This window comes from Mesocricetus auratus, unplaced genomic scaffold (assembly GCF_017639785.1).
Source record: "Mesocricetus auratus isolate SY011 unplaced genomic scaffold, BCM_Maur_2.0 Super-Scaffold_100013, whole genome shotgun sequence".
NCBI classification, from domain to species: Eukaryota; Metazoa; Chordata; class Mammalia; order Rodentia; family Cricetidae; genus Mesocricetus; species Mesocricetus auratus.
Window position 1 is genome coordinate 66,746,977 of NW_024429196.1, and position 27,930 is coordinate 66,774,906.

The following is a 27,930-nucleotide window of genomic DNA, read 5'->3' on the forward strand; positions in this document are numbered from 1 at the left end:
GTAACAGGGAGCATAAGCATTAATAGCAAATTATCCTAAACAGTTCAGGTTTTAAAAGACTATAAAATATTCCATTGCACCGATTAAAGTAATAAATACTTATAAAAATTGGGAAAAGAAAATAAAAATGCCATTTCCACAAATAAAGACAAATTACCACACAGCATTCCTTTTCTACTGCAATTTTATGTACTTATTTTTTTAAAAGCCTCAATACAATTATAACTCTTTCAGCCAATATTTTTCAATTATGTAAAGCTAGCATCCTATATACGCATCATCATGTTACTGCTCACAGAAAATTGGAATGAGTAAATTTATTTTACTAAACTAAATTAAATGCAACAAAAATAGTATTACTGATGAGTCAGAAATTCAAATCTTAAACAACAAACAAAAGAAAAACTATATGCTAATCCTTGGGCAGAAATTGTGGCATCTATTGCCATTTCCATAATTTGTTGTTTTAAACACACATGTAACAAAATAAGAAGGGCTGCTTCTGTTCTCAGGTTGGAAGTATAACCAACAGGATCGAAATCTGTTCTTGTAAGTTTCACAAACCTCTCTCTCTCTCTCTCTCTCTCTCTCTCTCTCTCTCTCTCTCTCTCTCTCTCAGAAGCCTATAGTTCAGAGTTGCGTGTTACTCTGAAAATACAGAGCCTGGAAATCAGTCAAACCCAGCCCCCTGAAAATGACAGACTGCATCATGAGAAGGTTCTTTTCATCTGCAAGTATTTAAGCTTTTTGGAGTGTAAATTACGTGTTGCCTTCAGATGACTACAGTTCAAAGAAATCAACATTCACTCCTACATTCGCCTGCTTGCATGAGCTCTGGCTTTTAGGAAAGTGTATTTATTGACTGATTCCTAATAGGAAGCACAGTGAACTGCTACAGTCTATCAGTCAGTAGATGCTGTTGTCCAAGGTATGTGCAGGAGCAAAATCCTCTTGACATTTCGGGATGGGAGAGAAAACAAGGTCACATATACAGAAGGAATGTGAATCCCGCAACTCTAATGACTAGAAAACCTGGGAGCCATAAAGTATTGACTAACATTTTAGTAATCTCTTCACATTGACACTGGGATTCTGGACAGTGGAAACTTTTGACTATCTTCAGCCATTTGATTTGTAATCTGATTGTTCAAGAGTTTTTCTTTTATCTTTCAATCAAAGCCAACTGAGAGGCCTGAAGTCTCTCTAGGCCACTTCTAACTAAATACACTGCTGGCCAAACCCTCTTAAAACGAAATTGAGGGGGAGTGGGAGTGATGCCTTTCCTAGTTCTCAATCAAGCACAGACACATCTCATTTATTTTAGCAAGTGTTCATTTGTACACTGAAAAATACAAGTACACATTTAATTGCAAGGAAAGACATTCCCTGTCTGCTGTAAAATAGAATGGAGGACCTCCAAGGCGTGTGTAAAACTTAAAACTTCTGTCCTCTATTTTAGATCATGGCTTCACATGAATTTACCTCTCAGAAATAATAGCTTGCTTTAACCATAGTAATGCTTCAGTGGACCAGGCCACAATAATGTAGCAACCACATAAACTTGGTAACCAGGGGAAACTCATAAACCCCCTGTGATGAGAAATAAGCAACTTTCCCAATCCTGGCCCAGGGGAAGTGGTGTGTGTGAAAGTGTGTGTGTGTGTGTGTGTGTGTGTGTGTGTATTATCTCTGTGTGTCTTTCTTCTATTTTAACTGATTTAGCTACATGGCTTTAAAACTATAAACTGACTGGCAGAGTCACAACTAAATCACGACATACTCAAAGTTATTAAAACATTCCCTTCATTTGGACAGTACCGGACTCCAGGAACTAAAGCTACTTTTCTTTCATAATATATTTTTTTCTGGCCTTAACAAGCTTAAGGTGATACCGGAATGCAAACACTGGCCTGCAGCTCTCTAGATGTTTATTAAATTACATCCTAAAATACAATATACACTGTTTACTGTGCAAAACTCCATGTATTATACTAGCTTGTAGCATCCATAACTTAGCTGCAAAAAATATCTTCAGTTGCTACTGAAGATCATCGGATCAGGAGCAACAGATCCAAATTCAGAAAAATAACATCAGAATGCCTGCCTACTATCAGTGTCCCCTTTTATAATGTGGGCTGTGAAGTTTTAAAATGTGACAGTGGGAATATGCTTTCCCAAGAAGCCAGCTCCTCTTAAAAAACTACCTAGAAAGCCAGCCAACACTGTCAGCAATTTCAGTCCTAAAGCATGGGTGTGCTCTTCTCTCACACTTGAAAGGGTTAAGTGCCTGCAAGGCCAAAGGCTCTAGAATGCAAAAGAAAAGTTGCTTCAGTGAGCTCTGAAAGGTTTCTAGAAAGTATCAAATACTTGTTGATCTGCTCACAATAAACACCAGAAGGATTGTCAAGCTCCTTTTACTGTCTGGGGAGATACATTTACATATTGTACCCAGTAGGAACAGTGGGCTGGTTTCCTTTAGAGAAGCAGAGTAGCTAGAAGCCTCATTCAGTCTCCTGTTCAGATGACTGAAAGAAGATGCAATTGAAATGGCGAAGGCTCTCTCCTCTCTGGTTCGGGCAGCTCAAATACTGTGCATAAAGCACTTGGAGTAGTTCAGGCAAACCCACCTGAATGAACCAAGAAACACTGTCTGTTGCCATGGCAGCCTGATCTAATTACATGAGTGATCAGGGCCGGAGTAAGTGTACAGAAAACTAACACCACTGACAGTATCTGAATGATGAGAGAGGAAGACAGGCAGGAGACTTTTCAGTCTCCTGTGGAAGGGGCCATTCAAGCCCATTTATTTGCAAAGCTGCTAAAATATTGACTGATGTATGGCCAGTTAGAGGACAATCAGAGGAGATTAAATGCCACAGCTAAACTGTTGTGGTGCAATCCCTTCCCAAGAGTTCTTGCGCACGCCTTTCTTCTCTTTGGTGGCTACCTCTAGCTTCCACTGGCATAAACTTCATTCAAAAATAAAATAAAAATAAACTCTCGCCTATCAAGCTTTCTTAGCTACCTACCCACCATCGAAAAACCAGAGGGTGGGTTTCATTTAGGACTTCTAGGAACTGCCGGGCTAGTCAGAAAACCAAATAGACATAGCTTTACAAACACTACTGAAAAGTAACCAGCTGTGCCTAAAAATAACCAGCATGTAACTACCTTGTGGTGTACGACCTATAGCAATGATGTTTAAATATTAAGAGGAGCTTGCATTATAAAACAGAAATGTCATTTAGATGAGACTAGTAGGTTGCTACAGGGAAACATATTGCACACACACATTCCCCTGCATGCAAGGGTGAGAACTCTACTCTAAGTCACTACTTTTTATTCTGTAGGTGGTGTGGGGTCTTCTAATTTTACTAATTGTATCCTGTGGCTCCCTCTGAGAAGCTAAGAAATCTCTTCGGGGACAGAACCAGTTTGGAGGAGTTCCTACTGCACAACATACGGTAAACAAAATAAAAATAGCTTGCCTTTCTTGTTAGCCACATAGAGCATTATATAACCAGCTTCCGACTGGCTTTTTTTTCCGCCCTTACTACTCTTCAGCAATTTCCCAACCTTCCCAAGTATTTATATTACCCTCTTATCTGCAGGATTATACAGAAAGAAAGCACACCAAAACAGGATAGCCACGGGATCGAACTGAACTCCACCGTCTTAAAACCCTGATTTTTTTTTTCTGGCAGAGTCTAGATCACCATCCTACTTCCACCCCCCACCACTAAGGTCCTTGCTCAATCTCTCTAGAAAACCTGAATTATTTTACCGCTTCCAGTCAGCTCTACGTGGTCTGAAATAAAAATGAAAGCGCACAAGCCAGAGTTGAAGGAGGTGGCTAAGGAGAAGTCGAGGCGCTGCAGAGTCAGCCAAGGGACCCCCGCGGGACCCCTCCCCATCTCGAAGGCCCTGACCCCTACTCGGCGCGAAAACACACGCGTACATACACACCTACACACTCACAAGCACTCACTCCCTCCTCTCCGACACCGCCTCACCTCTCGCTCCGCCCGTCCGGCCCCTTCCCTGCCCCCTGCGGGACCGGCCTGCGCGCTCTGTTGCAACCACGTAGGAGGCGGTAGCGGCGGCAGCCACGGCAGTGGCGGCGTCTCGGGCCCCGAGTGAACGAGCCGCGGGGCTCCGGGGCGCATCCCAATCCCCGCAGCGCCTCCTCCGCCGCCGCCTCCTCCTTCCCCTCCTCCCATCTTCATTCACCCTCCCTGCCGCCGCGCAGCCGAGCAGTCCCGGAGCAGGGCAGAGCCCGCAGCTCTTCGGCTGCTGCCTCGGGCGCCGGCGGGGACGCCGGGCCGGGCTGATACGCTCGCGGGCTCCCGGCTCCGGCAGCGGTGGCGGCGGCGGCTGCTCTGGATCAGGAAGCGGCCGCACCAACAGGGCGGCGGTGGCGGCGGCTGCAGCCAGGGCCGGTCCCCGCCGCCACTCCCGCTGCGCTCCGATAGCCTGTGCGCCCCTGCCCTCCGCGCCGCCACCTCTCCTCTCCCCCCAGGCCGTGCGCAAAGTCCCGGGTCCCCAGAGGCTGGCCTGGGCGGGGAGACCCCAGTCTTGGGGTCGCCTCTCACAAGCTAGGCGACCCCGGGCGGGGAAGCCCAGCCCTCCCTCCCTCGAGTCCCCGCGGCGCTCACCGCCCCCTCCCGGGAGGGAGAATTTGCAAGAGCGAAGAGGGCAGCGCGACCCTCAGCTGCTGCCGCCTCCCCCTGCGCCACCGGGAGGGAGGAGGACAGGGCTCTCAGCTCTCGCCGCCGCCGGGCCAGCAGCCTGAGCCGGGCGCCGCCGCTTTCCCCACCCGCGCCCCTTGCCCGGGCGCGCCCCCTCTCCTGGGGGCTGCCCACCCGGCCGCCCCTGGCAGCTCCCCTTGGCTGCTGCTCCAGCGCCCAGAGTAGGGTCCCGAGCCCGGAGGCTGGAGCCTGGCAGGGGTGTATGTACACACACTCACACAGACGCACGCGCGCACACACACACACACACACACACACACACACACACACACACACACACACACACACACACCACGACGCGTCGGTTTCCTTCGCTCCTCTTCCAGCTGTTTTCCTTACAGCCCATTGAGACTGGGGGAGGGGGGGTGTATGCTGGATGTTCTTTGGCCCCTCTCCGGAGAGGAGGATTGGGGTGAGGGAGGGGGTGATTTTAATCTAAATCGGGGGGAGAGGGAGATGGGGGAGGGGGAGAGAAAGAATCAGAGGAGGAAAAAAAATAGCCACTTACTGTAAAGTGTAAATGGATCTGGGGTTGCGTGGGGAAGGGGGGACAGAGGGAGAGACACAGTGTCCTGCGGCTGCTGTAGCTCTAGCTGCGGCTCCACAGGGCTTGTTTTGGATCCCCCTGCAGTGAAACAGGTCCTGTACGGCTCCGCCACTGTAGTAGAAATGATGTCTGCGGTATACTCTGCTCTCTCCTCCTCCTCCTCCTCCCCCCCTCCCCTCCCTCCTCCCTCCGCCCGCCCTCCCTCCCTCGCGCTCTCTCTCGCGCTCGCTCGCTCGCTCCAGTATGTAAATGTGTAATAGAAGCCAAATATGGAGCAGTTGGCTGCCGCCGCCACAGCTCAAGGATCCGACTTCATGGGGGGGGGGGCACCCTCTGGCAGGCGGCCCGGCGAGCCGCACAGAGCACGGCGAGCGCACGGCGCAGCTACCGGCCCGCGCCCTTAACCCTTCTGTGCACCGGGCCGGAGCAGCGGTCCCTCTAGGGGAGGCCCGGTGCCTCTCCCTAACTGCGGCTCCGGATCCCGGACATCGGCCTGAGGGGACTGTGCCTTCCAGGTTTGAGAAGGGGCGGGGAAGTTGGGGCGATGAGGTCATTGGAGTGGTGACCGGTCGGTGCTCGCGCGCCTCCCCCGGCTCCTTGCAACCTAGTTGGAGGGGACAGGGCGAGTGCAGGGTGCAATGCTCGCAGCCTGGTGGACTCACCTCAATGGGTGTCAGGCTTCGGTTCCCACCTGGTAAAATAAGCAAGGATGAGGGGAAGCCGGCTGATTCTAATCCCGAAGTGACCTTGGTGCTCCCACCCCCTCACCCCGGTATGTGTCTAAGAGGACTCACTCCATCCTCTGTGTTAACCCTCCAGCCGGTGAGCCCTGCGCAACCCGGCTCTGGGCCGGCGCCTTGGCTTGCAACTCGGGAAAGTTCTCAGGCTTGCTCAGTTTGCACTGGCGCCCTCACCTTTCCTGCCCGGACAAGCTGGCGACCTCCCGGCCCTCCTTTCTAATTCTGCAGGTCTAGAAATCTCCAGTAGGAATCAAACGTCTCATTTCTAGCCCGGTAGCCGACCTGCTTACTCCTCTTTCAGCTAACAGGGAATCATTCATTTCATCGGAAGTGAGGTAACCGGTGCCCCTATCATGATCATTCGATGGCCGTTCTCGGGAATCCACAGCGAAGGAACTTTCCCTGGTCCCGGTGGCTGAACGCAGACCTGGAGTCCCCACCCACCCCTCCGCTATGCCGCTGCCAGGTGTGAGCTCGGTGGGAAGGAATCTTCTCCGGAGGACTGTACCTTGCCAACAGGTGTGGCACCCGGAGGAAGAGCGGCCACAACCCTACAAGGGTCGCTTAGCGCTGCGTTCCCTTTGCTACAGATAATTCTCGAAAACCAGTAGGTGTCAGGCCAGCGTCTGACCTCTTTGAGGTGCTTAGAACTAAGAGTCTAGAAACCCGATCCCTAGGTCTTTTGTAGGAAGCCACTATTATTGACTGTAAGCTGGATTTGAGAGACCTTTTGGCTCCGTTTGCTTATGACCTAACAGTTAGTCACTGTCTGAAACAGCGTACAGAACCACCAGGAGAAATGCGTGAGCTTTTTAAACTGCTGAATTGTGGAGCCAGCACTTCAGAAGTTAAAAAAAAAAAAAGAAGAAGCCCTGGGGGGCGGGGGATACATATCTATTCTCAGGTTTTGAAATACCGTGCACAAATCCACGGGTACTTAAATAGAACTACGACTGTTCCTTCCCTCACCCCCCCGTAACTTGTGTTGTTCACTTAAAGATCCATGTTTGTTAGACTTCATATGCTCAAGTGACATTGTTGGTCTCATTACAGCCTCTAGTGGACAGTTGACAGGACTTTCCTGCCAAGGCTCTGACTAGTCTGGTTTTCCCTCCCGAGCTTTATCCAGGTGAGGGTTAACAGTTCAGAGCTTAACTGAGTGGTGTCTGTCTTTGAAAAGGCTCATGCTTTGTGTTGCAGGCATTGTGACTGCTGTCCCGTGAATCGACAAAGCTTCAAAAAAAAAAACCTGAAATCCATCTAAAATATTTTTATAACAGAAAATAGTGGTTGCCATGTTTTTGGCGTAACTGAGATGTTTTTATTCCAGCTCATAATCTGCAAACTGTCCAATCCACCTCCACTCTATTTTTAGAGAATTTTCAAGGGAAAAAACTAATATTGTAATTATTACGTTGGTGCAAGCAATTAATTTGCATTATTTTAACAACCTTAAACATATTAAAACACATAATTCATATTCGACTTAGTCAATTAATTTAAATGTTCCCTGAAGAAAGCTAAATATGTGCATTACCCACATAGTAAAAATAATTAATAAGAAATGTGCTGTCTACTTTCCTAGCCATTAAGATTAAAGCCATAAACTCTCTCTCTCTGTCTCTCTCTCTCTGTCTCTCTCTCTCTGTCTGTCTCTCTCTCTCCCCTTCTCTCTCTCTCTCTCTCTCTCTCTCTCTCTCTCTCTCTCTCACACACACACACACACACACACACACACACACACACACACAACCCTACAGCTTTTGCTTCCTGCAAGGTCCGACACAAGCATAACACCAATGAAACAGTTTTATTACAAATGCTGAAGTGTTTTGTTTCCAAATGACAGGATATCAAATGCACCATCAAAGGTAACAAGACAGGTTATTTAAAAGCAAAAGTTCTCATGCAAATGAAAACTCAATGGAAAAAGAGCAGTTTTCAAGGTGGCAGTTGGCAGTTTTATAGCACTATTCCCCTAAACCCAAATCTGATCATATATTTATACAACACTCAGTCAAGCTTTGAAATAGAGTCAAATTAAGGAAGAAGGCCTGCTGAGCCTTATTCCTAATCTGTGTTATGAGTTACTTAAACAATGTGAAAAGAAATTTTAGTACCTTCTATTTTTCTAAAGATTTGTTTTGTGTATTTGTGTGTGTGTGCATGCATGTCCATGGACACATTGTGAATCCAATCACTTTCTGAGCATTTCTTTGAAGTACAATCTTTATCTGAACCTGAGGGTCATCTCTTCTAGACTAGAGTAGGGGCCGACAAACCTAGCCTTTGCCTCCTGTCTCTTCCCTCTTCAGGTTGAGTAACAGGCATGTAGGACACCTGGCTCCTGTGATGAGTGCTGGGATCCACACTCAGGGCCTTGCTATCCTGCAACAAGAGCTCTCAAGTCTCAAGCCATTACTCCAGCCCACCTGCTACCTATTTTAATGTTTTTGTCCCAACTACTTTTGAAAGTTTAATATGGACTAGCAGCTATATATTAAGTCACAAGACTTTTATATTACATTTCTGCATTTAAAATTGGAGTCTAAAAAGTAGCAGCACTTGCTGTAGCACCACCATCTGGAGGACTTTAGACTTCAGAATCAAGGCTCTTATCCCACATACTCAGTTAAAATCTGCCTTTGAACTAGCTACAGAGACTTGGCACATCCCAGCATGAAGAACACTGGTCTGTACTACAGGGCTCTGTCTGGGCACATTGGCCATGAGTACAGAACTTAATTCGACTTTAAGTTACCTTCATGTTAATTCTTTTACCAATTAAAATAATACCACATTACACCTGGACCACTGCAGCCTCAAACTTAACCAGCTTCCGGTAGAGAAAAAATACATATATTTCTTAAAATCATCTGTACTGAATACCTATGGAATTTTCCCTCATCATTGTTCCATGCATAATACTGAATAACAAGTATTTCCATTGTATTGGGTATTAAAAGTAACCCGGAGGTTGCTTATAACTGAAAGTTATACTATAAACTTAAATTACTTATAATGTAAAACATGTAGGAGGATGTGAATACATGTATGCAGTACACTATATAATACAATCTAAGATTTGGGTATTTCAGAGGAACCCTAAAACTAGCCCACCCATTTGAGGGCTGACTATATCTGCTCTCTCTCTCTCTCTCTCTCTCTCTCTCTCTCTCTCTCTCTCTCTGTGTGTGTGTGTGTGTGTGTGTGTGTGTGCGCGCGCGTGTTGAAGGCAATAGCAATCTTTGTCTGAAGATCCCTGTTTCATTAACTAAAGGAGCTGGCTAGGGGTGAATGTACTGGGGTCTTGGCTATGAATGTGTTCTCTGAGGCAGTAGAGGGAGCACAAGAATGCTTAATACAACCAGTGTACACAGGCCCCTCCACATGGTGACAGATTTTTAAAGTGTAGTATATGTTTGCATTGGAAGTAGCCTGTTATGTCATTCAGAACAAAACAAAACAAAACAAGCTAACAAAACACACTGCCTACTAGATTACAGCAACTAAATAATTGAACAGATTGCAAATTACATAAAATAAAAGATACAAGATACACTCATTTCACGTTCTAGGCTTGCATTCTTCCAGTGGACTCCAGGAATCCTGCTTGGAAAAGACACCTTATTTCCTGACTGCACAAAGCTCCGGTTTGATGCTCAGCACCACACTGGGTGTGCTGGTACACACCTGCAACCTCTGCGGGAAGGTCGAGGAGTCCAAGTCATCGTCCCTGGACTACACGGCAAGTTCAGCGCCGGCCTAGGATACACGAGATGTCTTAAGAACAAAAAGGGAAAGAAAAGAAGTGAAGGGACTCCCTGGCCTGGTGACATACTCAAAGGCTGAAAGAGCTTATCACCAAGCCTGAGGACCCAGGCGCAGTGCCTCAGTCCACGTGGTGGAAGAACAGACCAGGTCCTGCAAGTTGTCCCTGACCTCCATGGCAGCCCTTAGGGAGAATGCCTCCCCCCACCCTCACAGTAAATAAATGAACATGATAAAATTCTGTTAATCAAAGGGAAAGATGGGATGTGTTAGTTTTCTCTAGTCAAAATAGTGATAATTCTTCTAAAATAAGACAACCCTGAGAGAAACTAATGCAGAACTAAAAGGGGAGTTAGTTCATCAATATTATACTCAATAAATTGATTTTGAGTCAAACACATTTTGGTTAAAAAAATTGGTATTTTTTTGCCATACTTTCAAAAATGTCTTATTTTAGTTTGTAGTGCTTGCCATAATGATTATCAAATTCTTGACTATATTTGTGTAGTATACCATGCTGGTCATAGTTCTCCTATATCATATCCATAAACACTTCCCTGGGGTGGCTAGGGAACATAGCAAAAGCCAACACTGAAATGAGGAAGCTGCACAGTGAGAGCTAGTCGATATTTAGTGAATATTTATTTATTCATATATTGAGGATGGATTTCATTAAGTAGCCCAGGCTAGCCTAGAACCTCCAATCCTCCTGTCAGAGCCACAGGACTGCTGGGATGACAGCCTAGATCATCCTCCAGCTGATAAGTATGCATTTCAGTAAGAGATGAAGAGCAGGGACCAGGTGCAGGAGGCGGTGGGAGGTTACGGGATAAAAAAGAGAGGAAGAACAGAGTACCAGTCCTGGAACCTCAGACCTATGGTCCAGCATTTGCGAAGTAGAGACAGGGATCTGGAGCTCAAAGTCAACCTCAGTTGCATAGAGTTGGAGGCTACATGGGACCTTATAATTAGAAACTGTGACTTAATTTTCAAGTTGCTTTTTCTGTCCTTGTCATGCCTCAGTAGCTATTTGCTTGGCATCTGGTATACAATACATAGGCCCTGAAAATGCACACTGAGGAAAATATACTGGCCTACAAAGAGTTTAGAGTGTTACCAGTCTTACCTTTTAAAAAATGTAAATTTTCACCAGGGTTAAGATGCTCACAGCTGGCTGACCAGTGCCTCTCAGAAATACATACAGCAAAGCTGGAAGCACGGAGAAGTTACTCATTGAGATGTTGCCGCTGAGAGAGCCGTTGTATAACTGTTGAACAAGGTTAGACTTACAAGCTCATATTACCTTTCAACTTTGTAAACCAGACCAAATGTGAAGGCGAAATATGTCTTCTCTAAATGCACTTCCTATCAAAGATTATTGAAGTTGAAGTGGTAAACATTTATTTATTTTTATCTCTTTAGAATTGTTAAAAGTCTTTCCTCCCACAGTAGGGAAGTACTTGCCAAGTTTCTGCCTGGAACAATTTGTTATGGCTATGCAATAATCCTGGAAACTTTGAATTTTTAATGGGAATACTGAGGCCAGATCTTTAACCACACTCTTACAAAAAGGGTTTTATCCTATATGTCATTTTAAAAACTGAGCAAGCTGCAGTAGTTACAAAACAAGTACACTTTGCTTAGATTGTATTCCTAAATAAGCCAGTGGAGAAATAAAACAGAAGAAACAAAAGTGAAAGCTGCCCATTCAATAGACTCTGGCGTCCATGGGCCACATCCTAGCTGAAGTTCTAAGGCTCTGTGTACAGGGGACAGACTTCCAGACCTGCCTCAGAACCACGTGTTTGATCTTTTACCAAACTGCAGCAGCACAGGCTTCCTGGTCATTAAGTGACATCACCAATAGCCAAAAGTGGAGTTGGGGGTTGGGGTAGTCAACCTCAGCTGCATAGAGTTGGAGGCTATAGGGGACCTTATAAGCAGCATCCTTGCTTACCACCAGCAAGGCTGTGGGTTCTACTCCCCAGAGCCACAGAAAGGGGTTGGCTAAAAATCACTGCACTTCAGTGTTTGCTGCTAGTTTATGATTCAACAGTACACATGTCTGGCTAAACTAAACCAAACGGCAAGTTTAAAAACAACCAAACAAATACTTTCATACAGAGCCTCACTGTCCAATAAAGCCTTTGATCTCTTGAAACTTGGCTAGTTTAAATTGAGATGTACTGTAGGTATGAAATATGCTTCAAAATTTAAAGGCTTACTTAGATATCTGTGTATATGAAATACATAAATACATAAATTCAGTACATCAGTAATTTTGTGTGGATTAAATGTTGAAATGAAAATATGTACACTCACCATGCATTGGGATCAATGAAACATATTGTTAACATATATAAAACATGTACATATATACACATATGCATGTGAAAATACATACATGCATATATATACATAGATGTATACAAATAAATATACAAGTGATCGTATATACACAAACACAAATATGCATTTGTATTTATATAAATATATATCTTTTTCTTTGTTTGATGCCAGGCAACTCCTTTACCCCCTCAGCCCCATAATACAATGTTTTCCGCAGCCAGCTACCAATAGCATAGATGATGCGGTTCATGAAACATAGGATTAGTCTAAAAAAGCCCACAGTTGGACACCTCTGATCCTGGGTGGCTTTTTGCAGTAATGCGGTAGACATTAGCTGATGCCCTTCCTTCATCTTAGTGCCCTCCTTCTCCATGTGACACAGACTGTAATGCCTGTTCTCTGAGAGTCAGATGACCGAATACATTGTCTCATTGGTAGATCTACTATGGGCCCGTGAAGAAAGCTAGTAGGCTCATCTGTGACTCGGTCTTCATGAAAGTCGCTCATGCTCCTGGTCACCCAGGAAACTTCTGAGAAGCATTACATTCTACCATTACAGCTGTTTTGGGGGTTGGCTATTTGTGACTAAAGGCTTAATGGTTTGGGATTGATACCGTCTAGTGACAAATGGCTTTGGGCACCAATGTAAAAAGCTGAGTGTGATGGCACACACCAGTACTCCTAGCACTAGGGAAGTGGAGACAGGAGGACCCCTGGGATCCCAGAGATTGTGTCGTGGAAACAGGAGGATCCCTGAGATCCCAGTGCTGGGGGAGTAGAGACAAGAGGATCCCTGAGATCCCAGTGCTGGGAGAGTAGATCCCTGGGATTTGCTGACCAGACATCCAACTGAATCCATGAGCTCCAGGTTCAGTAAAAAGTCCCTGTCTCAAAAGAAGGCTCAGGTCAGAAAAATATATCAGCCAATAAGGTCTGCCTCCAAATCTTAAGACATAGTCACTTCCTGGAACCGACCTAGTGGAAAGGAAGAACCACTAACTGACTTCGTTGTTCACACGTGCACCTGCAGGCAGCACTGGAACTCACACATGCACACGCGCGCGCATGCATGCGTGCGCACACACACACACACACAATACATAATTAACATTTAAAAAAACAAGATGCAGAGTGACTATGGAAAATACAAAACATTATTAATTTGTCAACAAGCTAGAAATCAATTGTCACCAATGTCACTCAGAACAAGATTGAATATGAGGGAATGGGCCTGCTAAATATACCTTGTGACTCCAGCCATCTAAGGAACACAACTCTTTTTATAGGGAAAGAAAACAGGCAACATTTTAAGGTTGAGAATATGTGAGTTAAACCTGGCTTGGTATTGGCTGGGAAATTTTGGGACTCTATTTTTAGTGTTTCATTAACAACTTGGCATTTTTTTCCCTCAAAAGAGATCAATTTTCTAAATTAAAATCCAAGCCAGAGGCGCCGACATATGAATGTAAGACAGTGGTGCTTAATGGGTGTTGCTTGTCAGACATAGGGTGAGACCACCGCGAACAGTGGACCCCAGCAGTTACAGAAATAAACTTCGCAGCCTTGGGGAACACACAGGTGGGTTCTTTGTCCAGACTTCATGGCACGAGAATACACAGCTGCAAATGCCCTCTTAGCTACTTTATTTTTCTTGAGGAAATATCGGCCAGGACAAACCAATCTGAATAAGGGTCACTGTTTAAGAACATCCCTTTGTGAGGAATTTACCAAGCTTGCCCCCAAAGAGGAAGCAGTGCTGGAAAAAAATGCATTGGCAAGATTTCCTTTTTTTTCTGACATAAATAACTAGAGTTCATAGAAGAAACTGTCCACATCAGGGTTTCAGAGGGGATTGGCAGGTGGTTTGAGGCCTCTACAAAGGCTTGGAAGTGAGATGGGGAGCCGGGGAAGGTGGGAGGGACCTAAGAGTCTCTAGAGGCTTGCCACTGGAGGTCCTGGTTTTGCTTTGTCCCTCCTGTTTCAGATGCCTTCTGCCAGGGCAGGGATAATAGCACTCGACTAAAACTGTAAATTACAAACACTGTCTTCTTAACTGTAGAATGAACATGCAGAATAAACGACCCGGTCAGCTGGAGTGCCAACCAATCAAAGAGAAGAAGACAAATTACTCACTCATCCTCCTGCAGCCAAAATCTTATTCTGCCAGCTACTCGGTTGTGGGAGAGCTTTGCTTTTTTTTTTTCCGTTCTTTTTCTTTTGTCAGATATGAAGGGAAATTAACATTGGTAATTGTAATAAATACATGGACATGGAATCCATCATACTGCAATAGGTCACCGAGTTGTGAGATCTGCTTCTCATTCCAACTGCCTCTCTGCTTTAAAAGCCAGAGCTTAAATACCAATGTAAGAGCATAGGATCCCATCACTCTGAGGGCTAGCTTTTCCTGCAGTCAATTTCATAATTGCATGGCTCCACCCCCTCCTGCTCAGCACTTCCTTTCCCCTCAATACCCTCTCTCCCCCACCCAGCCATGAATCATCTTGCCTTTAAAAAGACTGTGATGACCCCGTGTGAACTTTGCTGGCATCCTGTATATCCCTGTGCCAAAAAACGGGGAATAGTTCTGGGACAGAAACCGGGTCAGACCTTGATTCGGGCTCAGAGGTAACAAGCTAGAGTGCTTCTCTGGGAAGAAGAGTGAGGAGTTAATTTTCTTAGATCATGGAGATGATTCTGAATCCCAAATCTTGGTTCACAATCGGGTTCCTAAGAACCCAGTTTGGCCCTTTGTACAGAATGAAATTTATCAGAGGAAAAAAAATGTTGGCTGATCTTTTTCTGCAGTTAGGGCCGGAGAATTTCTGCCACATTCGGCTCTTTGATTTCTGCAGATCTTGCTGAGAGTGGGGTTTCCATATTTGTGCCATGGCAAATGTGTCCAAATGGCTGATTCCTCCTGATATGTGTTCCTGGTGCTATCAGTTTCTTATTTGTGCATTCACTAAAACCAGAAACATATTTGATCTTCCTACCCACCCCACTCAACTCCCAGCAATGATGGAAGCAGAAGAAACAAACCCAGGGCTCTGTGATCTCTAGGCAGGTGAGCAGCCGTGGTCTACACCTCCAGCCTTGCCTCTTCTTCTTTTCTAAATATTTGAACCCAGCAGATAGAGTTGACAGTACAGGCCTTGAGATGTGACGCCCTCCTAAAGGAGGTACGAAGTATGTCAGCGAACTTGAATCATACTCTGGTGAACATGCTCGCTTATCATGCAAAGCCCTATCCCTACCTTTCCTGCCCTCCCTCCCCAGCCCCACCTTGTCAGCCTAGAGACCTACTCCCCATCTTTTCAGATTTGGCTTAAGCATCAGCACTTTAGTGAAGTTTTTCTTGATAGTCTGAAGAGCCTGCAGCTCTGCCCAGCGTGTGAGTCAGAGCAGTGCTATTTTCTTATTCTTCTTATTTATACAATATTTTTGAAACCACTAACAGAAGATAAAAAAAACTTTCAGGGCCATGAGCACAGATGGAGAGAGTATCCTATTCGAGGAGGAGAGCCGCTCTTATCTGAAGGCTTCCTGTGGCACCCAAACACATGTGACCTTCGCTAGTTGCAGTCTGTGAGCATTTCTCCTGTATTCATTGCTCTGGTTAAGGGACTATCTCAACAGATACACTATCCCTGGCATTTCCCACTGCACTCTGTTGGGAGTCAAATGCAATCCACTAAAAAATATAGAGAAGTCCTAAGCCCAGTAGCTATGTGACCTGATTTGGGAATTGGGTTTGCACATGTGCTTAGTTAGGAGGAGGTCTTCCTGGGTGAGTGGACCTCCCAAATCCAGCAAGAATGTCACCTTCATAAGAACACAGACCATCAACTCAGAGCCAGCCCCGGAGTCCTGAGACCATGAAGACGGAGATGGGAAAGACACTGCTACGTGTCAAGAGTGCCAAGGCTTTCCAATAAACACCATAAGCTGCAAGAGGAAGGAAATTTTCTTCCTTTCAGCCTTTACTTTGAAACTGACCCCGAGACACACTGATTCCAGACTTCTGACCACCATAGCTGGGAGAGCAAAATCTTTCACGCTTCAAGCAAACCTTTCTGGTCATTTGTTCCAACGGGCCTATCTAGAGAATCTATCCTTCTCCTGGACCTGAGATTTCAGGACTGTTGCTTTTTTTCCTACTATTTGCATATATACCCCTATGTTGGGGGAAGTCCTGCGCATTTGTCAATAAAGTACTGTTGAGCCTATAGGAAACCTAGATAGGAGGGACTAGGAGTCCAGGAGAACTCTGGGAAGGAGAAAGACAAGAGAGTCGACATGTAACGCCATGGGTAGGAGCCCGGAACTATTCTCTGGTAAGAAACATACTTAGATTAACAATTATGGGGTAATTACTTAAAGCAGAGCTAGCCAGTAAGAGACAAACAAGGCCAACAGCTTCATAATGAATATAGCCTCCTGTGTGTTTATTTGGGACTCAAGCGGATCTAGAACCAGGCTGGCGCGGCAGAGCCCAGGTGACTGGCGGGGGATAAACCAAAGCGGCTAGCAAAAGAAAAAGCCTCTCTTAACACCCCTATTTCTTTTCTCCTTAGATATCCATCGATAACCTGTTTTGAGTGTATATTTGATCTGGCATCCATGACAACATCAGTAAACAAAAAGATGACATGGAACAGAAGAGTTACCCAGACAGCTCTGGAGTCTCCTCCCCATCTTTCCAGAAGAGACAATTATTGGCTCTGGCCTGTGACACGGGCCACCTCAACAGGCCTCAAAGAACACAGCATGATCCTGCCTGGCCTGAGGCCAGGTCTAGGAACAAGGGCTTCTACAGGGCTTCTCAGCTGCCTCTGTTGGGTACCAGCCCACACAGCAGTTGTCCTCCACAAAAATATGGTAGCTAAAGATGCAGAGTAGACTAACAATAAATTAATTAGGCATGCAAGCAATCAACCCGAGGCAAAAAAAAAACCAAACAAATCAAATCATACAAACCTGTTCATGATAGCAGCTGTCTACATCTTCAGAGTAGAGGAGTATATACCATGTCCAGGCCTTGGACTTCTCCAGATATGGTCAAGGGTAGACACATTTTTTGTCTTCCTTTCTCCCTCCCTCCCTCCCTCCCTCCCTCCCTCCCTCCCTCCCTCCCTCCCTCCCTCCCTCCCTCCCTCCCTCCCTCCGTCCCTCCCTCCCTCCTTCCTTCCTTCCTTCCTTTTTGTACTGCAGATGAAACCTAGAACCTCACGCATAAAAGGCAAGGGCTCTACCACTAAGCGGCATCTCCATCATTGATTCACATCTTTCAAAGAGCAACTGCATACTTAATCCCTGTGATGGATTCTCACCTCCACTACAGTCAGGATCACCCCAGGTACCATGCCTCCCATGCGGTAATGGACTGTGCCCTCTGAACCCATGAGCAAAGGAAGTCTCTCCTCCCTGAACTTGTTTCTGCCAGGTATTTTGCCACAACAATGGGAAAAAAAATCTAATACAATGTTTCTTTTGTTTGTTTGTTCATTCGTTTATTTGGTTTTGAAAGCAAGACTCAGATGGTAGCCTAAACTGACCTTGAACTCATGGTGATTCTCCTGCCTCCATCTCCTGCTGGAATTACAGGAGCGAATCACCACCACAATGAGTTGGGTTTATTTCAAGTGACTGACACCTGTATCCCAGAAATGAAAACTAGAGGCTCTGGGTGAGAATGGGAATATTTGTCTACATCAACCTAACCTACATCATGCCCCAACTAACAAAACTAAATAACTGCTTTTGATTTTGAGGGGAGTGCACGGCTGGAAGTGGCTCACACTTGAAGTTCCTGTTTCCTTCTCTAGTGTTTTACCAGGTCAGTCCTCTGTGATGAAGACAGAGTACATTGTAGGGGGCCAGTATGAATTTCCCAGCCTCATTTCGATATACAATCCCATTTAAGTTGACTTCACTCCACACCTTTCTTCTTGCTCCACCCCAAGCTTTACAGAGACCTCAGCAACCAGAACCTAAGCAGAGGGCAGAGAAGTTACCTAAGTATAAAACACTATACACTTTTTGTAGACTCCAATTTTTTTCATGAATATGAGTATTTGGCCTGCATGAGCAGACATGTGCACCACATGCATGCCTGGTGCCATGGATACCTGGAACTGGAGTTACAGACAGTTGTGAGGTGCCATGTGGGTGCTGGGAGTTGAACCTGGGTCCTCTAGAGGAACAGTCAATTCTCTTAAGCACTGACCCATCTCTCTAGACTGACTCTTTCCAAGTTATACTTAAGAGAAATGATTATAGAAGCTGGGATTGTTCCAGAGTTCAACGACCTTGGACAGAGAAGGAGGAGGAAGAAGATGATGATGACAATGAGGAGGACAAGGAGGAGGAAGAAAGTCCTGCAATTTCAGAGAGCTGGACTCTCTGAAGTCGGAAGGAAACGCAAAGACCCTATTTGTGGCTGCAGGAGAGGAAAAGAGTCCCACAAGGAAACTACCAACAGATGGTAAATACATTTTTAATTCTTCTGTCATACTGTGTGGACTTGTACACATTTGTCCTGCTGTGTTAGGCGCCTGAAATAGTTGCCTTAGACCTGCAGAAGAGTGCCACAGCAATCCAAGACTCAGGAAGCCATGAGAGCCGACACGGGAGGGAGAAATAGAATGGGGTGGGTTTGCACCCAGTCAGGTCCTCCTCAAGGTGCTTGCTGTCATTCTCAGGGCAGAGCATTCTCTTGCATCTCAGATCTCATGGGTGATGTTTCCAAACATACTATCTCCAACTGTTCTCCAGGCTCTGCTTGCAAATATTACCTGTTGACACCAAAAGTTACAGGGAATGAAGACCATTGATTGGCAGGTCCTAAGTCCTCCAGGAGGCCTCACCCCACCCATGGTAGTCTAGACTTCTTCATCTCATTTTCTTCTGATTCTTAATTGGATAGCATGTTCCCATGTAGAAATTTCAGTCCCAGAGCCCCAGAGCAAGGAGCAATTTGATCATGGATTGCCCATCAAGGAACATTAAAAGGTAGTACTCCAGTCTCCTGTCTGTGGACTCTGGTTCTAAGAGGTGCTGGGAGACCATCACCAGGAGGGAGTTGGGCTACCAACCCTGACATCATCTCTCGTGGCACATCAATGGAAGAGAAAATGTGATGAGTGAAGCATGGTCCTAATTAATCTTATTAAGTAAAAACCCAGAGTTAGATATCAGAGTAAATGCTGAAAGATCAGAGAAGTAAAGGAGACAGTCACTGGAGAGACGTCTTACCTCTATGGAATCCTCAGACTACAGAGGGCTGAGATCCTGTCTCTACTCACTTTATACTCCTGTCTCCACCTCCTTATTATGCTGGAATCAAAGGGATGAGCCACCAAAGCCTGGCCTCTATGGTTAGCTAGTGGCTAGCTCTGCCTTTTGATCTCCAGGCAAGCTTTATTTGTCAGAACACAAACAAAATATCACACAACAGATGAGCTCCATTGGAGGCAGAACAATGGAGCATGGTTTGTGACTGAATCACAGACTGATGGGCAGAACACAATATTGTACCATTAGGACTGTATCTCTAGAAGACCTAGTTTGAGTTTTATTTTACTTTATAGACATAAATCTGGGCCAAAGAGATGCAGGAAATTGGGAAAGATCATGCAATTAGTGACACACTGATGAATTTATCAGTCAAGACCTCTAGCACTCAAGGAAGGTTGGCGGGGCTGTGACACCCTACATCTGAGGCTAGGTGACCTTGGTCATGGCATCTTTTGTAGCTGGGTTCTTGTAAATCAGGATGAAGGAGTCTGTGACTGCTCTGTGACTGCTTTGTGGCTGCTCGGGGAAATTGATGATGATTCTTTATCAGTAAGATTTCAAGCTAAAATATATTTGTTAATTTCTGTCCTAAACCCCTGTGGATTGTGTTTAAGTTATACAGTCATGACAGTATTGGACACAGATGAGCCCCTCTTTACATGAAGTAGCAGAGAATATTACTAGATGATAATTAAAAGCAATGGCCAGGAGAATCCAACACTTGCACACTGGCTGGTTATGGCTGGTGGGAGACCTTCTCCTGGCTCCTGTTGGGGGCAGAGACGGCTGGCACTTACTGTATTAGCCATAGAAAGCATAGCAAGATCACCCTAGCCCTGTTGAGTGAGGGGAAATCTTGGTCCATTTAGTGTAAGCTTCTCTGAGACTAAACAGGTTGCCACACAGATAATATTACATCTACATAGTTCATGAGAAACATCTCTTTTTTCTCAGTATATGTTCTAATTTAAATTAGAAATGTGAATGTTTCACATGTCAGTCCCAGCTCCCTCTCCCACCCCTCCTCCTTTGTCCCTCCACCAGCCCCCTGCACAGTCCCCACATCATTCCCCAGGGAGGGTGAGGCCCTCCTTGGGGGGATCTCTAAAGTCCGTCATTTCATCCAGGGCAGGACCTAGGCCCTACCCCATGTGTCCAGGCTGAGAGAGCATCCCTTTATTGGAATGGGCTCCCAAAGCTCATTCATAAACCATAGTAAACACTGATCTACTACCCAAGGCCCCAGTGATTTCTGTGGCCTCCTCCCTGGCACTACATTCATGGAGTCTGGATCAGTCCCCTGTTGGCCTCTCATCCATCAGTCTGGGATTCAAGAGCTCCCCCTTATGCAGAATGAGGCAAGATCTCCTGAGCAGATTGGGAACATGGGGGAGGAGAGAGGGAACCAAGAAAAAGAGAGGGGGATAAGAGGAGGGGAGAAGAAGGCATAGGGGAGCAGGAAGGTTGAGTTGAGGTAAGAATAGATGAGAGCAGGGTGAGAGACACCATAATAGATTGAGTCATTATAGGCTTGAGGAGAGAGCTGACACTAGTGAGATCTCCAGAGATCTACAAGGATAACACCAACTGGCAAACTAAACTATAGTGGAGAGACCACACTAATAGCCCCTACCTGATGATAGGGTTGATGACTACCCTATATGACATCCTAGAACCTTCATCCTGGGATTGATGGAAGCAGAGACAGCTAAACACTGAACTGAACTCCTAGAACCTAGTGACAGAGACGGAGGAGTGATGAGCAAAGGAGTCAAGACCATGATGATGAAACCCACAAAGAAAAATGTCTCTTTTTAATCAATGATGTTTATTACACATAGCTAACTTAGGAATGGAGAACTTCTAATTATTGAAATTTTATTCCAAGTTCTAATTTTGTCTTTTCTGCATTTGATAACATCAGCAATATTTTATTCTGTTTCTGTGGTAGAATCTTTTAACCTGTTTTGTTTACATAGGATTTTCTTTTCTGTAGAGTAGATCTATTAAGTTTACTGGCTGGTGCCATGACCCTGTGACAGATCTGGGGCTGGGAGAGGGTGAGAATAATTCTTGCTGAGTTATTTCCAGCTGAAGAGTAACAAAGGCACACTTTAAATTATTTCATGTCTGTGATCCAAATTTTATTATATAGTTAATATCACTAGGGACAAATGAAGCTTTAATAATTACACTCAGGGTCTTGAAAAAAAAGAAAAGAAAATTGTGTTTAGTGCATTCATTCATACATGGCCTTGTAGACTTAGTACCCGAGAGTCCGTCTGACTGCCTGAGGAATGATCCCAAGTTTCCGTCTTGAGATCCAGGTCAGTCAAAACTATTTCAAATGAAACAGAAGCTACTATAAACCGTTGTCTCTTGTAGCAGGGTGGAGCAGTTTTTACTAGAAAGAGTAAAAAGCATGAGCTGTAGTTGTTTTTATTATTTTAACTCTTTGAGGGGCCCACCACCCAGCTCCCAAATAAATACATGGAGACTTATTCTTACTTATGAATGCCCAGCCTTAGCTTGGCTTGTTTCTAGCCAACTTTTCTAAATTAAATTAATGTTTCTCTTCTTCCTCATTTTGCCTCAGGACTTTTTACCTTTCTTTATTCTGTATGTCTTTCTTTCCTTCTTACTCTGTGGCTGGTTGTGTAGTTGGGTGGCTGACCCCTCGTGTCCTCCTCTCCTCCCCCTTTTCTAGATCTTCCCACCTCTTTTCTCTTCACCTATTTATTTTTTTCTGCCTATAGGCCAGCTTATCCCTCTCCTGCCTAGCTATTGGATATTCAGCTCTTTATTAGATAAATCAAGTGTTTTAGGCAGGCAAACACAGCTTTACAGAGTTAAACAAATGCAACATAAAAGGATGCAACACATATTTGCATCATCAACCAAATGTTCCTCAGCATAACGAATGTAACACATCTTAAACTAATATTCCATGACAACAGGCTGTTGGCTTCACCTTTTTTGTGGAAGATAGCTTTAAGAGTTATTCCCTTACAAAGATCTGAGGGCAGAATTCTTCCTCCCAGTATGGGCTACAATATGAAGCAACACAGTGTTGAAGTTGCCCTGCATTTCTGGCCAAGAGCTCACTCATCCTGTGGTAAATGTATCCTTGGATATCCATGATCATCATAAACAAATCAATTTTCCAGACAAGCTGAAATCCTCCAACAGCTCTGATATACACAAAAGCAGAATGTCTGAAGACGTGATACTTCTCAGCATCTGGGTAGCAAATAAGGAAGAAGAAACTCAAGTGGAAACCACAGTTATCTCAGTGTCAGAGGGAAGCTCAAGGCTATCAGAGACACATGCCATGACACATGACCTCTGCCTAGAAGTTCCGTACAGCCTGTGAATTGAAGAAAGTAGTAAATGAGTTTCCTGACACCAAGCTTTGCTTCAGGAAAATAAACAAACTGCTGCACAGGGCAGCATAGATGACCTGCCTAATATTGGAAGACTGGAGACTATAGGTAAGGCATCATTGGCTACATTGTTCCCAATAGTTTACAGAAAAAAAGTATAAGAGCTCACAAAACTCTTCATGCTGGGAGAAAGTGTGCTGTGTGTCCTTTGCTGGGGTGACCTAGGCAGCTAGGCAAATCAGAGATAATTATAGACAAGTCTAGCTAGGGGAACTTAGGAAGTTTGGGGAGTTACTGATGAGTGTATGGGTGTGGCAAAGGCAGCTGCATTACCTTAAAAGGCCACCCCACCGTGAGTGACAGTCCACAAACCTGCACCTCTGGAGCTCCTCCTACAACTTGCAGTTGGGTCCCTGCAAGAGAATCTGTTCCTCCAGTCATGCTACCTACACACAAAGACCTTGCATGCATATAGGAAGGGGTTTATGGATCTTGGAACCTTCCTCAAGACTCTAATTCTCTGTAGTGTTCTATGGATTTTGTCTCTCCCTTCTCCTCCAAAAGGGAGTGTTGCAGTTTAGAGGAAATGGCTGTTCAACAAAGTACAGCCATTTTCCTTTGCTAACAAAAGCAACTTGCCATTTGAATGCTTTTTTAGTGCCCCCAAATTCTATGTTGATCTGTGGGTGGTTACCCAGGGGTGCCCACTGTGTGATAACCCATTAAGTCATGTAAGTGTGATTCGTATACATTTTCCACAGAGTGATTTGTTTCAATTAAAAGGTTTAAAAAGAATATCCCCCAATGGGCAATATAATTCTTAAAAAGTGTGTTAGAGTAGTGTTTTTCTTTATTAAATGGACTGATATTTATTAAAGAGGAAAATAGAAAAACGATAGATACAGAAAGGTGATGCTCAGTCCCATTATAAAGCAAAGGAAATTCTCAGGCATGGGAACTACTGCTGTAATTTTGGTGAACTGTTGGGTGTTATCTACTAAAGGAAAAGATAGGCATGCCCAGTTCCTGAGATGTGAGCCCCGGGGTGCATATCCACCATAGGAATAATGCTTCCATTCATAACAGCCAGACACTTTAGACAAGTGAAACCCATCCGCAAGAGATACTATAAAATATTGTTTATCCAGCATAGGAATAGCATAATGTGAAGGATGGGGGGAATTCATACACCCCCATATATTTTTTCTTTTTTTTTTTAGAGGGAGCTGTAGGTTATAGCACTTGCCACTCAATCATGAGGCCCTGAGTTCACATCCACAGAACTCACATAAACCCTGGATCCATATGCATCTACCATCTTCTGTACCTGGTTGATTTTTACTCTTTTACTCTTTACTCTTTTGGGGCCCTTGCCACCCAGCTCCCAGTTAAATCATGCATGCAGAGCCTTATTCTTACTCATGAGTGCCCAGCCTTAGTTTGGCTTGTTTCTAGCCAGCTTTTCTTAACTTATATCATCCCACCTATGTTTTGCCGCTGGAGTCTTACCTTTCTCTATTTCTGTGTATCCCTTTCTTTCCTTCATACTCTATGGCTGGCTGTGTTACTCGGTGACTGAGACCTTCTTTTCTGGCTCCTTGATCTCCCTCTCCCCAGATTTCTCCTCCTATTTATTCTCTCTGCCTGCCAGCTCCTCCTATCATTTCTCCTGCCTTGCAATTGGCTGTTCAGCTCTTTATTACACCAATCAGGTTTTTTAAGGCAAAGTAACACAGCTTCACAGAGTTAAACAAATGCAAAGTAAAAGAATGCAAAGCTTTCCTAAGTGTCTCTCAGCCATTTTAGACTGCTCTACTGAGAATTCTATACTTAGGGCCTAGACCCTACCCTGGATGAAATGACAGACTCTGGAGACCCACCATGGAGGGCCTCACCCTCCATGGGGATCAGAGTGGAGACTGGGTGGGGGACTGAGGGCCCGGGTGGGGAGGGATGGTGGAGGAGGGGAGGGAGAGGGAGCTGGGATTGACATGTGAAACAAACTTGTTTCTAACTTAAATTAAAATAAGGAAAATAAATAAATAAAAATAAAACATATAAATGAAACCCAACAACTAATGGAAAAAATTACCTGATGCCGTTAAAAAATGCAATGCAACTTTGTATCATTAAACAATGTTCCACCGCAGAAACAAATGTAACCCATCTTAAACTAATACTCCACAACAATCTTCACAATTATGTGGGGAAATGGAAGACAGGGATAAGAGACTCCCACAACACAGTGGAACAACAGTAGGAGACCATGTTTCAAACAAGGTAGAAGATAAGGAGCAACAGTTGGGGTTGTCCTCTGACTGCTACATAGGAGGATTGGCATACACACACACACACACACACACACACACACACACACACACACACACACATGTAATTTTTTGGGGGAGGGGGTTACGAGACAGGGTTTCTCTGTATTGTTTTGGAGGCTGTCGGTCCGGCCTGGCCTCGAACTCACAGAGATCCGCCTGCCTCTGCCTCCCGAGTACTGGGATTAAAGGCGTGTGCCACCACTGCCTGGCACACACGTAAAATTTAAAAAATGGGAATCAATGCACAAAGGAAAATAAAGAGGTAGGGACATTAGCTTAACAATAGGGAAGGGTGCTCAGGGAGTTGGAGAGCTGGCCCAGCCTCTCACCAGCTGCAGCACTCAGGAAAGCAGCCCTGCACCACCTGGGCAGCTCAGCAGAGCTGCAGCACTCAGCAGAGCTGGCCCTGGTGGTGTGGGAGCAGGTGAGCTGGCCCTGAGGGAATGAAAGCAGGAGAACTGGCTCTGCCCCTTTGCTGTCTGAGGCACCGGGTGAACTGGAGCTGGGTGGGGGTGGACAGCGATGGAGAGCTCACCCTGGTGGTGAGGATGGGGGAGAGCTGGTGGCTGACCAACCCTGCAACCACCCGGCCCCAGAACCAGCCTCAACATTTACCTCATCTGTGAACTGCTGGAGCATGCGAAGGGGATGAACCTGCAGATTCAAAGCTGCAGGATCTCCACGACACGGGACAACAGGATATTCCAGAGTCATCCCGGTGACGGCCCAGCATCCAGGGTGTAGCAGAAGCCAGAAGCCTCAAACCAGACCAATGACTCATTGCAACGAACACTAGCATGTATGGACTAAAAAGTATACGGTGTGACTTGTTACACACTACAGGTTCCATAATGAGATTGTGTTCTTTTTTTCTTTTAAATTGTATTTTATTTTGCAGGTGAGGGGTTTGCAAAGGGCAGATATGAAGGGATGGGGAGATAAGTGGTATTGGGGTGCATGATGTGAAATCCACAAAGATTCAATAAGACATTTTTCATTGATAGGGAGGGTGGATCATTATCAAAAAAGGGTGGGTGGAGGGTTTTTGGGTTGGGCTTCATTTATTCTGCAATCCCCAAATGTTCAGTGCACATAATGTATTAAGTTGGATTTCCTGTGTGTATCACCTGCTTTCTCAAATGTGCATTTTGCAACAAAAAAGTACGTAAAAAAACCCACATGACACTTCATGACATGGAGGTAGCTAACATTGTGACACATTGCTATATCCATACTGCCAGACCTCTGTGAATGCTGTATGTGTAGCCTGCCCACATTTCTTTCTAGACTTCAGTTTTTCTCCCTGTTAATGACATGTCTTCCAAGAAAACTTCCTCTTGAGTTTTTTTCTTCCCTATTTACATTTAATTTTAAGTAAGAGTAAATAACATGCAAGCCGTATGCCTCTCTGGAAGCTCAAAGCCATAGAATGGCTTTCAGGAAAGTAGGTTGCTTTAGCCTAAGCTACATTGATTCACAAACCAATCTGCAGGATTTTGCCATATCTTATGGGAGGCGGTTTCCTCTCTGTTAATAATGCAGCTGCTTAAAGATAAAAGGGCGGGGGAAGGGAGGCCACCTCTCCACCTCCTCAGGTGCAGTAGCTTCAAAAGGAAAGGTCAGGTAGTGAGTGGGACACACCGGCAGGGTGGTCACTCAGGGGCTTGAGGCAAAGGCAGAGCTCAGAGTGGTGTTCCCACCTGTCCTGTTCATTCCACCTTGATGCGAGACCCAGCTTCTTCCAGCAAACACCATGGAACAGATTTCCAAACTGATGGAGTTTTTATTTAAATTCCCGTAATAATCAATATTGATTGTCAACTTCACAGGAGAAAAACGTCTGGGAATGTCTGTAAGGGGAGCTCTGGATTGCGTTCACTGAAGTAGGGAGACTCCCCTGAATGTGGACAGCACTGTTTCTGGGCTGGCATCGTGGACTGAATAGAAAGAGGAAAGTAAGCAGGAACTAGCAGTCATCATCTAAGCATCCTGGCTGTGGGCACGATGCAGCCAGCTGCCTCACGCTCCTGCTGCCTCACGCTCCCACTGCTGTGATGTTCCCAGGATGATAAACTGTGTCTCCTCTCAGACTGTGAGCCAATATGAACCCTTCCTTCCTCAACTTACGTTTGTCAAGTGTTCCCACCGTAACAAGAGACAGTAACCACGACAATCCTAAAGAAGTCCTGTCACTTTTCCTTGGCCCCAGGATGGTGTGCCACAGTGCTTTCTTCTGCCCTGCGCAGGTCAAGGCACTTGCAAAGAAGCACAGGCTTGGGTTTGACCATCTTGAGGGACTTATGGTGGCAGAAGTGAGGAAATGATTGGAGATCAGGGGAGAGCAGGGTGCAGGACTGAACCAGAAACAAGAATAACTTTCAATGGCCCAGGATCCCAACATTCTACGGTGTCCTCAAACAGCACTGCCAGCTGAGGGCCACGTGTTCAAACACATGGTCCTATGGGGGTTGCACGTCACATTCATGCCAGAACTCTCACTGTCCCTTTCGGTTGCTGAATATTAGCTTCGTCCCCTTCCCACTGGCAGTTTGCTAGTCTTGACCCTGCCGGCTCTGTGCCGGGAGTCTCCTACAAAAGGAGAGGCCAGCAGAAGCCAATACAGATGGGCCACAGCACCTTTTCTCTCTGCATCCGCGATTCCAGGACCCCACATGCCTGTTTCTACAAGACCATGGAAGCCCAAAGATTGTCTTTTCTGCCCTTTAACTTAAAAGCAGCTTAAAAATAAAAGATTGTATGAAG

The 27,930-nt window shown here is 45.2% G+C and overlaps 1 protein-coding gene and 2 long non-coding RNA genes across 15 annotated transcripts in view; 2 read left to right on the top strand and 1 right to left on the bottom strand.

Moving 5' to 3' along the window:
- Atxn1 (ataxin 1) overlaps positions 1-5,451 on the bottom strand; it is a 395,773-nt gene extending 390,322 nt beyond the window's left edge. For 9 of the 11 annotated variants that reach the window (XM_040755915.1, XM_040755911.1, XM_040755914.1 and 6 more), the window contains exon 1: positions 5,257-5,451. The gene's annotated coding sequence lies outside the window, so the exon portion shown is untranslated. Of the gene's footprint in view, positions 1-4,013; positions 4,109-4,655; positions 4,760-5,256 lie in introns of those variants that run through there. The other 2 variants (XM_040755913.1, XM_040755912.1) reach the window with 2 other exon arrangements.
- A 59-nt stretch (positions 5,452-5,510) lies between these two features.
- LOC110340218 lies at positions 5,511-17,266 on the top strand. Of its 3 annotated transcripts, none has more exons than XR_005880913.1 (4): positions 5,511-5,810; positions 6,337-6,642; positions 9,614-11,085; positions 16,733-17,266. It is a non-coding gene; the product is annotated as an uncharacterized LOC110340218 (long non-coding RNA). The 3 variants fall into 3 exon arrangements; XR_002381996.2 differs by lacking the exon at positions 16,733-17,266 and adding an exon at positions 7,089-7,164 and having other exon boundaries at positions 6,337-6,554; positions 9,614-10,206; XR_002381997.2 differs by lacking the exon at positions 16,733-17,266 and having other exon boundaries at positions 6,337-6,554; positions 9,614-10,206.
- A 49-nt stretch (positions 17,267-17,315) lies between these two features.
- LOC121143638 lies at positions 17,316-27,929 on the top strand. The gene is made up of 2 exons (XR_005880914.1): positions 17,316-18,642; positions 26,997-27,929. It is a non-coding gene; the product is annotated as an uncharacterized LOC121143638 (long non-coding RNA).
- Position 27,930: the final 1 nt, after the last annotated feature.